The 14,106-nt window shown below is 37.4% G+C and overlaps 1 long non-coding RNA gene across 5 annotated transcripts in view; it reads left to right on the forward strand.

Moving 5' to 3' along the window:
• LOC309859251 overlaps positions 1-14,106 on the forward strand; it is a 179,573-nt gene that overhangs the window by 17,957 nt on the left and 147,510 nt on the right. For 4 of the 5 annotated variants that reach the window (XR_014308635.1, XR_014308636.1, XR_014308637.1 and 1 more), the window contains exon 2: positions 11,932-12,037. This is a non-coding gene — a long non-coding RNA (uncharacterized lncRNA). Of the gene's footprint in view, positions 1-3,003; positions 3,052-3,351; positions 3,436-11,931; positions 12,038-14,106 lie in introns of those variants that run through there. The other variant, XR_014308639.1, reaches the window with a different exon arrangement.

The following is a 14,106-nucleotide window of genomic DNA, read 5'->3' on the forward strand; positions in this document are numbered from 1 at the left end:
TATCTTAACCAATTTTTGTAGTGACAGTTATTTATACTGTTTGTATTTAACCTTCATATTAACTTCATGTCTTAAATCCACTTAAAAATATTTAATCCACTACTCTTACCCTTTCCAGTGAGATTTACTCTTTCATATTTTTTGTTACTAATTAGCACATTTTCTTTTCAACTTAAAAAGACTCTTTAACCCATTCTTATAAAGTCAAGATAGTGGTAATGAAGTCCTCTAACTCTTGTTTATCTAGAAAACGCTGTCTTTCCTTCAGTTCTGAATGATAACTTTGCCAGGAAAAACATTCTTGGTTGGAAGATTTTTCTTTCAGTACATTGAGTATATCATGCCATTGTCTTCCTGCCTGCAAAGTTTCTCCTGCAAAATTTGCTTGAGCCTTACAGGTTTTGCCTGGTATGTAAAAAGTTGTTTTTCTCCTGAAGCTTTTCAGATTCTCTCTTTGCCTTTAACTTTTTTTAATTAACATATAATGCATTATTTGCCCCAGTGGTACAGGTCTGTGAATTATCAGGCTTACACATTTCACAGCACTCACCATAGCACATAACCTCCCCAATGTCCATAACCCAGCCACCCTATCCCTATATTTAATTATATGTTTTGGTGTCAGTCTCTTTGGATCATGCTATTTGAAACTCTCTGGCTTTCTGGTCTGGATGTCTTTTTCCTTTCTCAAGTTTGGGAAGACTTCAGGATTATTTCTTTAAATAATTTTTCTGTCCCACATTTTTCTCCTTTTGGGGGTCTTTTATTTTGAATATTAGTAGCTTGATGTTGTTCCATAAACTCCTTAGGCTATCTTCAGATTTGTTTGTTTGTTTTTTCATTCTCTGATTGGATAAGTTCCTCTGCTGCCCTGTTTGAGTTCACTGATCCTTTCTTCTGCTTCATCTAGTCTGCTGTTGAACCATTCTAGTGTTTTTTGTTTTTGTTTTTGCTTTTGTTATTACATTTTTCAGTTCTGTAACTTCTGTTTGGTACTTTCTTATACCTTCTCTTTGTTGGGGTTCTCGTTGTGTTTATCCATTTTTCTCCTGGGCTCAGTGAGCATCTCTTTGACCATGACTTTGTATCTTTATCAAGTAATTACTTATCTCTATTTGATTTTTTTTCCTGAGGTTTTATCTTGTTCTTTTATTTCAAGCATATGTCTCTGTCTCTTCATTTTGCTTGACTCTCTGTTGAGGAAAATAGAGCCACCTCTCCCAGTCTGGAAAGGTTGGCCTGTGTAGCAGATCAAATCTTACTCAACCCTGCCTTAGCTCTTGGTTTTCTCTCAAACATTGCGATTGTCCCTGCACCTATATTATTTTTAATGATCCCAGTAGCTGAAGGTGTGCTAAGACTATGTGGCGTCCCAAAGAGAAGGATCTCAGTCACTACCTAGAGTTAGGTAGATTGGGATCCAGACACTTATGCAGCAGCTATGCACCTAGAGTTAGGCAGATTAGAATCCAGGCACAGGTAGAGCAGCTTTCAAAGAATGCAATAATATGCTGCAAACATAAGTCTCACTGACCACCATAGCCAGGTGATCTGAGGGTATCTCAGGTGGCAGTCACAAAAATTGGGGCTGCATACTAGTATATAAATTCTTTTCTTGGAGATAATGATGAGCTATAGTGAGGTAGAGAGAGAAAACAAATACGACATTCTTGGCTTATGTTCTCTCAGACTGCCTCTGTAGCCACTAGATGTGTGCCATGCATGAAGCTTGAACCTTAAGCCAAAAACTACAGGGTTATCTCCTTTACAGAAAACTGGAGGGTGTTTCAGTTTGCCTGGGAAGGTAGCCCACCAAGAATATCTCTAATTCTTACAGTACTGTGGGAATGCAAGTCTATTGGCCAGTAGTACCACATAATAAAGGGTTATCCCTTGAGCAGTGGCTGTAAAAAAAAACAGGGCACCAAATGTAAAAACTGGAAGTACTAGACACGTTTAAGAGCTCTTCTCCAAGAAATGCTGGCAGTCTAGATAGAAGGAAAATGTGAAGTTAGCATCAGCCCTCCAAGGTTCAGGATAGGTTTAAATGCAGCCCTTATATGTATACTTAATGAAGAGGCCTGACAATCAGACTGAATCTATGTTGATAAGCTAATAGGCCTCTTTCATAGGAAGATCTAGTTCTTGGATCTGTTGCCTCTTGCTGTACCCTGGAGGGGTAGCTGTTAAGAACCCTTTCTCCATTGGTTATGGTCTTATGGGAACCCCTGAGCATAAGTCCCATTGGCCTCCAAAGCCAAATGATGGAGAGGTGTCCCCCAGTAGCAGTTGAAAATACCAGGGCAACAGACAAGGGTATAAGATCCTTTCTTTATGATATCAGCTGAAGTGAGGCAGAGGGAAAGCATAGTAATTGTGTTCACCAGCCTCAGTTTCCTAAAAATATCTCTCTAGGTCCCATAAATGTGCCAAACCAGAAGTCTGCTCCTCAGGCCATAGCTCCTGGTCAAGCAAATAGGCCTCTCTCTCAGAATGATTAGGGATGTGTTTCAGCCTGCTATTTGTGCAGTGCCTGGGGGTAGTAGATGGTAAACCATCTTTTTAACTGTTATACTCCCACGGCACCCAGGAATACAAACCGACAGGCCTTCAGAGCCAGGCAATCAAGAAATGTCCCCTGGGTTGCTGCTGCAAAAGCTGGGTCACCAGATGTAAGACCAGAGCGCCAGACATGTGTGGAAGCTACCCTTCAGGAGATACTGGCACCTTGGAGTGTAGCAGAGGGAACACATAAAAATTGGTGCCCACTGACTAGAACAAGGAAAGGGGGTGAGTAAAGATAGTATCCTCCAAAAAAAAAAAAAAAAGAAAAGAAAAAAGAAAAGAAAAGAATTTTAAAAAGAGGTAGTTCTGCAGGCTTTAACAAAGCAAAGAGAGAAGAAAAAATGACAACCACCAGCCGGTGTCCCCGGAGTGTAACCTAGGAGGACCTACCCCTTAGAATGAAGTTTTAGAATTTGCAAATGAGTCTTTTTTACATCAAGTCTGGGTGCTTTGCAAAAGGTGCTTCTGCACTGGGCCCTGAGGCAGGTGAGTCTGCATGCACCCTTTTGCTGCATACCACGGCACAATGGATCTTGTTGGCATTGGCCCTGTTAATCTTCAAAATTAGATGTTTGGGGGGCTTACCTCTCAGATGCCAATCTTAACAGTTGGGGTTCTTGATATGATGTGCCTGATGAACTCTTTGTTTCTCAGGGACAAGTGCTAGGTTTTGGTTTTCTTCTTGAGTGTGAGTCACTGTGCTGGGGTGGGGCTTATTGTGACATAGGCTCTCAGCTTTTCCTACCTACTTTAATGTACTTTCCCTTTCATTTACATGACGTGGAGGGATCACTCTGCCAGTTTTTAGGTTCTTTTCAAAGGAAGTTGTTCCACGGTATAGCAGTTGATTTGGTGTGTCCATGGAAGGAGGTGAGTTCAGGATCTTCCTGGGTCACTATCTGGACCTGTGACCAGAATTTACTTGTTAAACTTTTCCCTGATACAGTGGGTTTCCCATGACTACTGATATCACCATATCCTTTCCAGGCTCTAACATGGATCACAAAATAATTAACTTAGAAAATCTGTGAGAGGAGTTTTTATTGACAAGGAGCAGAAGGCATCAGGACCTTCTTCCTCATATGTACAAGAAAGTACCTTTATTTTGCATCCCAACAGTACCATGTACCTGCATCCGCTGATGTATATGTGGATTTCTTTTTATTTTTTTTATAATTTTTTTAAATTTTTCTTTTTAAGATTTTATTTATTTATTTGACAGACAGATATCACAGTAGGCAGAAAGGCAGTCAGAGAGAGGAGGAAGCAGGCTCTCTGCTGAGCAGAGAGCCCGATGTGGGGCTAGATCCTAGGTCCCTGGGATCATGACCTGAGCCAAAGGCAGAGGCTTTAACCCACTTAGCCACCCAGGCGCCCCCTATACGTGGATTTCTAGACTGCATGTCATTGACATTTTTCAGTCTCTAACTCTGTCGTTTGATAAAGGGATTTTACACACTGCTTTTCTGCTTTCTCTGCAAGCATAGAAGTTAGCATTAATTTTGTGGCACTTTAAAATTATCTCAGAAATGGTATCCTTTGTGTCTGATTTTTGTCATGGTAAATGTAGCTATGGCTACGTGGAAATTTTGGGCTCATCACTATTTTAGCAACAAAATTTATATATTTCATACTGCAAGTCAATTGTTTTGGACCAGAGAACCCATTCTCCTTTGGTACATGATTATGCAAATTTTCCAAGGCTTTATCCCTCTATTTCAGAAAAGGTTTATAACACCACTCAAGAACAAAAAACAAATGGACTACTGCTGCAACAATATCCCATTTTTAGTTATTTATTATGCATCACATTCACATTTTATTATGCATCCTATTCACATTTTATTATGCATCCTATTCACATTTTTTTCTTGGGCAAAACAACATTTGCAGATTTGCTTGCTTCATCCATAAATATTCCTACTCAATATTGAAATGTTTGCTACTTATGTTTAGAAGTTATTAATTATAGAGTTTACTGTTTTTACCATTACTTTTACATGTTAATAAACAGCTTTTGAGCCACCAAATCACTTTTGTCCATAAGAGCTATCACAAAAACAGTAGTAACAATGTATTTCTAAATATAATGAATGAAAGTGATTCCATTACATGAAAATAATAAGAAAGACAAAATAATCACTATAGTCTTTACAGTAGATGAGCATATTTAAAATTAAATGATTAAATAGTTACCAGATTTGGGGGGAAAAAATCTCAATTCTCATCTCTCAAAAATAGGCAGTATATGTGAATAAAACTATATAATCACACTTTGCTATAAAACTCCCAATTTTCCTGTCAATTTTTAGATAAATAAATCACAACCAGGGACCCGAGCAGTATCCAAACCAAACTTTGATCAATACAGTGTGAAGAACAACAGAGGAATGGAATGATTTAAAAAACCAAACAACTTGAAAATGTCTATAAAATGAAATCTCCACTGTCAAATCTATGAAAGTGGTTAGTAGTAACAGTAACATCACCAAAGAATTTTTGTAATTCAAAAATTTGTATTCATCGAAGAAACACAAACTCGGACTTCATTTTGTGCTGGACAGAGGGACTTAAGGTAAATGATTAGCACTGTGACCTAATAACACATCTAGCACAGAAATTAATGTTTTGATTACATATTCTTCAGTGGAAATTATAGTTTGGAAGTTGGGTCTTATTTTAAAACCAAACCAAGTAGAGATCATTTAGTGCTGATGATTATAAGACTCCAACTCTTCAGAACTTTAAAAGACACTTGGAAATCAGCTAATAAAAACTCTCCACTACTGTTACATATCTGTGTTTCTCTGCTTTACCTCACAAGTAGTAAGAAAATACCTCCTGAGTCAGCCTAGTGCAGTTTTGGACAAGTCCAGTTTTTAGGAAATAAAAGTATATATCCAAGTTATCCAATATAAATGTATTTCTTTATATAAAGATAAGCATCACTCTCCACTTCTAATATCGTCTTACTGACCACATGTTGATCCTCTAAGTGTAATACAGAATACATCTGTTCTAGGTTCTTTTTTTATTTTATTTTATTTATTTTGACAGAGAGAGATCACAGGTAGGTAGAGAGGCAGGCAGAGAGAGAGAGAAGGGAAGCAGGCTCCCCACTGAGCAGAGAGCCCGATGTGAGGCTCCATCCCAGGACCCTGAGACCATGACCTGAGTTGAAGGCAGAGGCTTTAACCCACTGAGCACCCAGGTACAGAATCCATCTGTTCTAGGTTCTGTGTAATAGCACTTGAGATGTTTAAAAGCCATTATATCTGCCTTTAATCTTTCCATCTACAGGCTACAGTTTCCAAAGCTTCCTCATCTAGTCCCTGCCTTTCAAACACACTCTACTCTGTCAGTATCCCACTTAAACCATGGTATCAGAAATGAACATCCGATCTAGGTGTGGCCTTAACAATGCTTAGTAAAGTGGGAACATCATTTGCCTTTTTCTGGACAAGTATCTTTTTCATTAGTGTGTTTATTAATGTGCTCCCATTGCTTTAGGGCAGATACATCCTATTAGTGACTCTAGTTGAGTTTTCCACTAACTATAACCTTTTTCATACATATGACTACTAAGCCCCATTTCCATCCTAGATTTGTACAGTGCTGCTTTTGTATGTACATGCATTTCCTGCTGCATGCGTATGGGAGAGTACAAATTTCCTTTTTAAGTATAATTCTAATAACTTTACCCATCATTCCATTCTTGCAGTATCATTGAAGATCCTGATTCTGGCACTGGTTAATGCATTCCCAAATTCATGTCTTCTGAAAACTTATACTATAAAATTCACTAATAAAAGAAATGAAAAAATATGCCACAATCATGTTGTATACAAATATAAATATGATTGTACTTAAGAAATGTCTATGAAAAACTAGTTTGTCAGCACTTTTACAGAGCATCTATTCAGTGACCTGAAAGGGGTCATGAGAGATGCTGACAGAGTCATGAAATCCAGCTACTCTGAGTCTACAACATTTCCTGATCCAGTGTCCTTATAACACTTGTGAAAACATTCTAGAATAACACAGTTCTTCACTAAACCAAAGAAGGAGCTCAAGTAAGATTTGAGAGTATCTTAAAATTATACTATAGATGATAAATTTGTCTCATTAAAATAAAACAAAGACAAGATGGTGTATTTAGAAATCAACTTGAATTAACTGAGCCTGTGACTTAGCTAGCAAGCCATGCCCAGAGTTAACTTATGACAGCTGGTGTTTCCTTTACTTAAAAGATATAACTGGCCTGAATTTGGAGTTTTTATGAAGCAAGGTAGGAGTCTCTAAATTCTGAAATGATGCTTTGTGTTACACAGGCATGGGAGAGGCATTCAAAGTACAACATCTTTCTAGAATTATTTTTTTTTAAGATTTTTATTTATTTGACAGACCACAAATAGGCAGAGAAGCAGGCAGAAAGAGAGAGGAAGAGGAGGCAGGCTCCCTGCTGAGCAGAGAGCCCGATGTGAGGCTCCATCCCAGGACCCTGGAATCATGACCTGAGCCGAAGGCAGAGGCTTTAACCACTGAGCCACCCAGGCGCCCCTCTTTCTAGAATTAAAAGAGTGTGTCCCATCTTTTGAATGTCACTAATCCATATCACCCAGGCTAACCTTCTGTTGGTTTCGGCAGCCCCTACTTTTTAACATAGAAGCCTTGGCATGGGTTTCTACAGTTTCAGATAATGTTTAGCTATTGAGCATGATCTTCAGTAGAGAGGAAAGACGTCAGGGAGGGACTGGCCCATGCCTCCCCCCAGTCACCCTAGCCTTCAGCACGAAAGATACACAGCAAGAGAGCTTTAAGGAGCCCCCAGAAATCACAAGCTCAACTGAAAAATAGGGACATGAGTGAGGGAAGCAAGCAGGTTAGGAAACTAGAGAAAGAACTCCATCAAAACAGAATAACAATTATGAAGTTCCAGCAACTAGTGCCATACAGGATCACAGGCTTAGAATACTGAGTCTTCTGATTATTTTCAAGAGAAGCCAAAAATCTGAATTTTTGAGTACATGGTACCACTGAGGACCTAAACAGCCAGATGTAGCACCAGAGGAAGGAAGGAGGCAGCTAGGTGCTGAGGATTTGCCCGAAGCTCTGGGATACAGGAAGAAGTGAGAAGAAAGTAGCTTCCCATGCTGTTGACCTGTCTATTTACCTGTCAAGGGTAGGAGAAGGCAGAAAATTTTGACCAATACCACAAAGTGTGTGATTGTTTGAAGTATTGCCATATTACGTACCTTGTACAAAAAGGAATTAAAATGCTAGAAAGAGACATGAACCAATGGAAAAATAGTTTTTATTTCTATTCCCTTAACTCAGTGATGGAGAAGGCCTTTAAGATGCAAGGCTTTCTCGCCTCCATGGTTAGGAAAGACAGCAAGTGAAGAAATGTACATGGTGTGCTTTCTACTTCAGAGGCTAAAGTGTGGCTACATCATCACTGGAGACCTCAAACAGACCACCACTCAGCCCTTTTCCCCCAAGAATTTAGGTTTTAAAATGAGCTTCAGGATTCAATACCCTAATGCTTTGTATTAAAGACTTCTTTTTAGGGGATAGAAATTAATATGATTTTATAATTTAAGATAATTTTTTAAAATTATATCATTCAACCAAAAATTTGTGTTAGATCCTAAAGTAGACTGGGTGGGTATAATTAGTGTCTTAATTTGGGTTCCCCCAAAAGCAGATGCTAAAACAGGGTTTATATATGAGCAGTTTATCTGGCTGAGGGATGGGGGAGTGAAAGAAGCAGCTGACTGAAAAAGCAAGACAACTACTACTGTGGGAGTGGCTGGGACTTAGTCCCCTGGAAAGACTATGCACCATAGGTCTAATTGCCTATGGGGTGAGGGAGCTGAGGTATTTGCACACCAACTAAGTATTTTTGGTAGAGGGGTGCTGGTGAATATGGGGTGGTGCTAATTTCTTGCATGAGCAAACTGACTTTCCTCAGTTTAAAAAAATTTTTTAGGGATTGAGATCAGCTGGTGTAACTTGAAGTCCTCTGAAGTATGGATGGGACGTCCACCAGTACTGTTCCACTCAAATGTCAGAGTCCTACCCTACCATAGTTTGTAGTTTAGTGGAGATAATTAGAAATAAATACAGCACAATGTGAATAATGATACATGTGCACATGTATTTGGAATTTAAATTTTCTGAGAGTCTCTTGAAGTATTAATATTCGGTATTCATTTCAAAATTATCAAGCTTAAATTATAGTTAGTATTATCTATTCATCAAGCAATTTAGTTGGTTCTAGACTTCTCCTCCAAAATATTTAATTCATAGAGTATTTTTCTTTCTTCCCATTATCTTTTTATTTTTCACCCATTTCTAATTATATCTCTTAGCTGTATTTTATGTGTCATGTTGAGATACCATAAAACCTATCCTGAAACAGATTGCACAAATGAGCAAATGAGGAGAACAGTAAAAGAAAGGGAAAAGAGAGAATAGTAAGATTAAAACATGTCTTTTTATTGGATACAATGGCCCTTCAAAGAAGCAAAATTGATTCAATAAAATCTGCCTTTTCTTTCCACTTACGTGTGATTTCCTGAATTAGTAAGCAGTTTTTTCAGGAAAATGTTTGTTTTTCCCTTAGAGAGTTCCTCTTAAATAAGAGAAGAGTAGATGGTCTTGCTTGAGTTGCTAATGAAAAAGTTCATACACGTAGAAAGAACTTAGGAAACTTGATAAAGCTGATCGAAAGAACAAGGTCCTAGGTAATTTATCTAAAATCCTCTGGTTAGAAGTATTATGTAAGAAGAAAAATACTGTGAGGAGTGTTAAAAAATGGCTTCATGAACCCAGATGACACAATGACTGAAATAATAAGAAACAAACTTGGATGAAGAACTATATCTCATCCAGAACTATTTGGATATACAAGGAGATCTGAGAGAATTTCTAAATGGATATGAGGTTTTGTTCTGGAGAAAATGTGCACAGCTGATTCAAAACATGATTATTTGTCAACAATGGTGTATCTTTCAACAACTGTTTATGAAGCTGGTGGCTAAGGCAGACAATAGTGTTTAAAACAGAGGCAGAACTTTAGAGTGAAGAGAGCATACGATTTCAGTTCAAAGACTTAGGTACTGATGAATCATTGAACATTACGTATGAAGCTATTGATGTATTCTATATATTCTAATGGAATTTAAATTTAAAAATTAAAAAAAATAAAGATGTTTTCTACACACACACACCCACACACAACTTTGGTTCAAATTCTAGCACTACCACTTAGTAGTAGCTGGGTGGTTGTGGGTAAGTAATTTATTTCCCAGCCTTATTTCCCAATCCTTAAAATGGGCTAATAATAATACTACTACCTGTGATTAATACAGGAATAATACAGAATGTCTACAATAATCAAATAAAATAAAGGGTACAAAGATAACACAAATAGTGGTTGTTAGTGTATTTCTCCACTGTCAAATTAACCAATAAGGTATTTTGTTTAGGGTCCTAATATGGTTTTTATCAGAGAATGTGGGATCTTGTATTATAACTTACCTTTCTTTTTTTTTTTAAGATTTTATTTATTTATTTGACAGAGAGAGATTACAAGTAGGCAGAGAGGCAGGCAGAGAGAGAGCAGGAAGCAGGCTCCCTGCTGAGCAGAGAGCCCGATGCAGGACTCGATCCCAGGACCTTGAGATCATGACCTGAGCCGAAGGCAGCGGCTTAACCCACTGAGCCACCCAGGCGCCCCTATAACTTACCTTTCATACTGTCCCTATCTCAATTCTATCCTTGTTGAAATTATTCAGTTTTAATAAATGGATTCCAAAATAATGGTCTTTCTCACCACTTTAATATCTTGTTTTCTAATATTCTGAAATTAGTAGAGTATTGACATCTGAAATGCTTCTGATGTGGGAAGAGGTATTTCTTTCCTATCAACTGGAAAAACACAATTATGTGTTTATCATACACAAGATGTGTGAGACCTTAACTGTACCATAACCTGAAGCATTGTTCTGTTATCAGACAAAATGCCTGGAATGGCATTGCCTTATAAAGACCCAAAGCCTCTCTGATTACATGTGTTTATATATGTCAGATAATAATACATCACTGATTTTATATAGGTTTCTATTCAAAAGCAATCTATCTGGTTAATATTTCTCAGGTCACACTAACACCACCACTTCTCCAGAGCCAAACTGCTCTATTTTGAATTCATCATATATTTTGTAAGTCCCAGTAACCAGGGTTTTGTGCTTGAGCTGATGGGCTTCGATCTCAACTTTGTAAAACACATCAATAGACCTCTATGTTTGGCTTCTAGTCCTCGTACAATTTGAGTCAATTATAAAGATTTATTGACTACTTTACTTTGAAAATACTAATGTGGAACCAGAAAAACAAAATTTCCACACAATGCTGATTATACAAAATAAGATAGAAAGAGGGAGAGGAAAGCTCCAAACCTGTTTATTCATCATTGGCTAATAAAAATTTAATAATGGGTTTGCTGAAATCATCAGGAGCCAGATCAACTCTGTTGTTGATACACTGTCAAGGCAGCCAGCTCTGCTGAGTTGTCTGTTATCTTTGGCATCAGGTGAGGTGTTCTTATATTGGTATACTGGATGTAAGAAGCTGGAAATAACAAACAAATCAATTGGATAATTGCATCAAAATAAATCATGGTCTTCAAACATCTAATTAGATTGTAAGAACCTATTAACCAAAAAAAGTCTCAATTGATATGTAAAGAAAATACTTGTGTCAATAGCAGCTAGCTCACTCTATCCACAGAAGTGCCATTACAAACTACAGCCATAGTTATTAAAGGCCAAGAAATGTCCTTCTTATGCCCATGTATGATTAGAGCGTTATTCTAAAAATTGATGATTATAAGGCACTTCCCAAACTCCAGTGGGGGTAAAAAAAAATCGTAGAGATTGTATTTCTTAAGAGCTTGATAGACACAACAATGTCACAGATGTCTTAAAAGTTAAAAGCGTACATTCTTTAACTTCTTAGAAAGAGACAAAGTATCTTATTTTATTTTTTTCAATTTTTATTTATTTTTTATTTATTTTCAGTGTTCCAGAATTCATTGTTTATGCACCACACCCAGTGCTCCATGCAATATGTGCCCCCCACAATACCCACTACCAGGCTCAACAAACCTCCCACCCCCGTCCCCTCCAAAACCTTCAGTTACTTCCTCAGAGTCCAAACTCTCTCATGTAAAGTCTCTTCTGATTATTAACTGTTCAAAATGTTTATGGATAAAGGCAGAGAAATGAATGAATAACTGAATGAGTTAAGTAACTTTTAAATATAATAATTAGATTCTAATGTTTTTCTTTTTCAACGTAGAATCACTGGAATGTACAAGTAATTGAGTATAAGTTGAAAAATTTCAGCAAAAGCAATACATTTCAGAGGAGCATTCTTTCTGTACCAATGCTAAGAACAGAATGATGTAAGTATGGAATGTCCTAATTACTGAGTTTGGATGTAATGTTTGGCATACAAATCTCCATTCTTATCTAAGACCCCAATGTTTGGATCAAGATGTAACTTCTTAGAAATATCCTAGGCAAGAATGTCTATCAGCAATGCCTCCCAGTGTATAGCCATATACTTTAGTTGAAAATGGGATGTCTTTCCTCTCAGTGTACCTCAAAGCTCAGTCCAGTCTTCTTTTTTTCATTATATTTTCTTTTCAGTATTTCAGCATTCATTGTTTATGCACACACCCAGTGCTCCATGCAATACGTGCCCTCCTTAATACCCACCACCAGGCTCACCCAACCCCTACCTCCCTCCCCTCTAAAAACCCTCTGTTTGTTTCTCAGAGTCCACAGTCTCTCATGGTTTATTTCCCCCTCCAATTTCCCCCAACTCACTTGTCCTCTCCATCTCCCAATGTCTCCATGTTATTCCTTATGCTCCACAAGTAAGTGAAACCATATGATAATTGACTCTCTCTGTTTGACTTATTTCACTCAACATAATCTCTTCCAGCCCCATCCATGTTGATACAAAAGTTGGGTATTCATCCTTTTTGATGGAGGCATAATACTCCATTGTATATATGGACCATATCTTATTTATCCATTCGTCCTTTGAAAGGCATCTTGGTTCTTTCCACAGTTTGGCAACTGTGGCCATTGCTGCTATGAACATTAGGGTACAGGTGGCCCTTCTTTTTATGACATCAGAATCTTTGGGGTCAATACCCAGTAGCGCAATTGAAGGGTCATAGGGAACTTCTATTTTTAATTTCTTAAGGAATATCCACATTGTTTTCCAAAGTGGATGCACCATCCTGCATTCCCACCAACATCCTGTCCTACACATGTTGTTTACTGACTTGTTAATTTTGGCCATTCTAACTGGTGTAAGGTGGTATCTCAATGTAGTTTTGATTTGAATCTCCCTGATAGCTAATGATGATGAACATTTTTTCATGTGTCTCAGTCCAGTCTTGATTCTTAAACCCAAAGATCAATTTAGAGACAAATCTAACAAAGATGCTTTGGCCTCAATCACCTACTTTACCTTTCTACCACTTGAATTCCCTAGAAAATAGTTCATAACCACAGTATTTCCCAGTCCTACTCAAAAAACAAAAGGACCAATGGAACACATGGACCTTACATTTGGCTTCAGACATTCACATCTAGTCTGCCAAATCTGTCATTTTCAATGAGTATTGAATATTCAGATTTTCCCCTTTTTTCATTTTATTTTTAAACCAGGCATCTGTCTAGGTCCAGTTATTAAATAAAAGAGAACCTGCCCACATTTGCCAACCTAGATGGAGAAGTCCTAATTTTCTTTAAAGAGGCAGTATATCTTGGCTCCTTGAAATATTGGAAACCAAGATGTAAGAAAAAAAGGGTGGGGCTAAGAAAGTTTTAGAAAAGTAAGAACATATCTTCATTTCCCTGTTTCTCCTGAATCTTGAGTTTACATTCATCTTCCTTAAAGTATATGTTTACTTAAATAGTTTCTTTAATTTCCAATTCCACATACCCAAACTGCTACTTCTACGACAATTGAGACATATTTTCTTGGTGGAAATTGTTTTCCTACAACATATCAATAGCTAATATTAAGGACTTACCATTTGCTGCACTGCACAACATTCTTTTTTTTTCAAGTTTTGAGATGTAATTGACATTTAACATTGTATAAGTTTGAGATGTACAACAGGATGGTTTGGTATGTGTATGTATTATGAAATAATTAGTACCACAAGGTTAGTTAATACATCAATCACATCTGATAGTTACTGTGTATGTGTGGTGAGAACTTTTAAGATCTATCCTCTTACCAACTTTTAAGCATACAATATAGTATTGTTGACTTTAGTCATCATTACATCCTCAGGACTCACTCATCTAATAACTGGAAGTTTGTAGCATTTCATCAGCTTCACCCATTTCTCTCATCTCCCACAACTCTCTCTCTTGACAACCACCAATCTATTTTATTTCTATAAGTACAGTTTTTTTCAAATCCCACACATAAATGAGATTATGC

This window comes from Mustela nivalis, assembly GCF_964662115.1.
Source record: "Mustela nivalis genome assembly, chromosome: 2".
NCBI lineage: Eukaryota > Metazoa > Chordata > Mammalia > Carnivora > Mustelidae > Mustela > Mustela nivalis.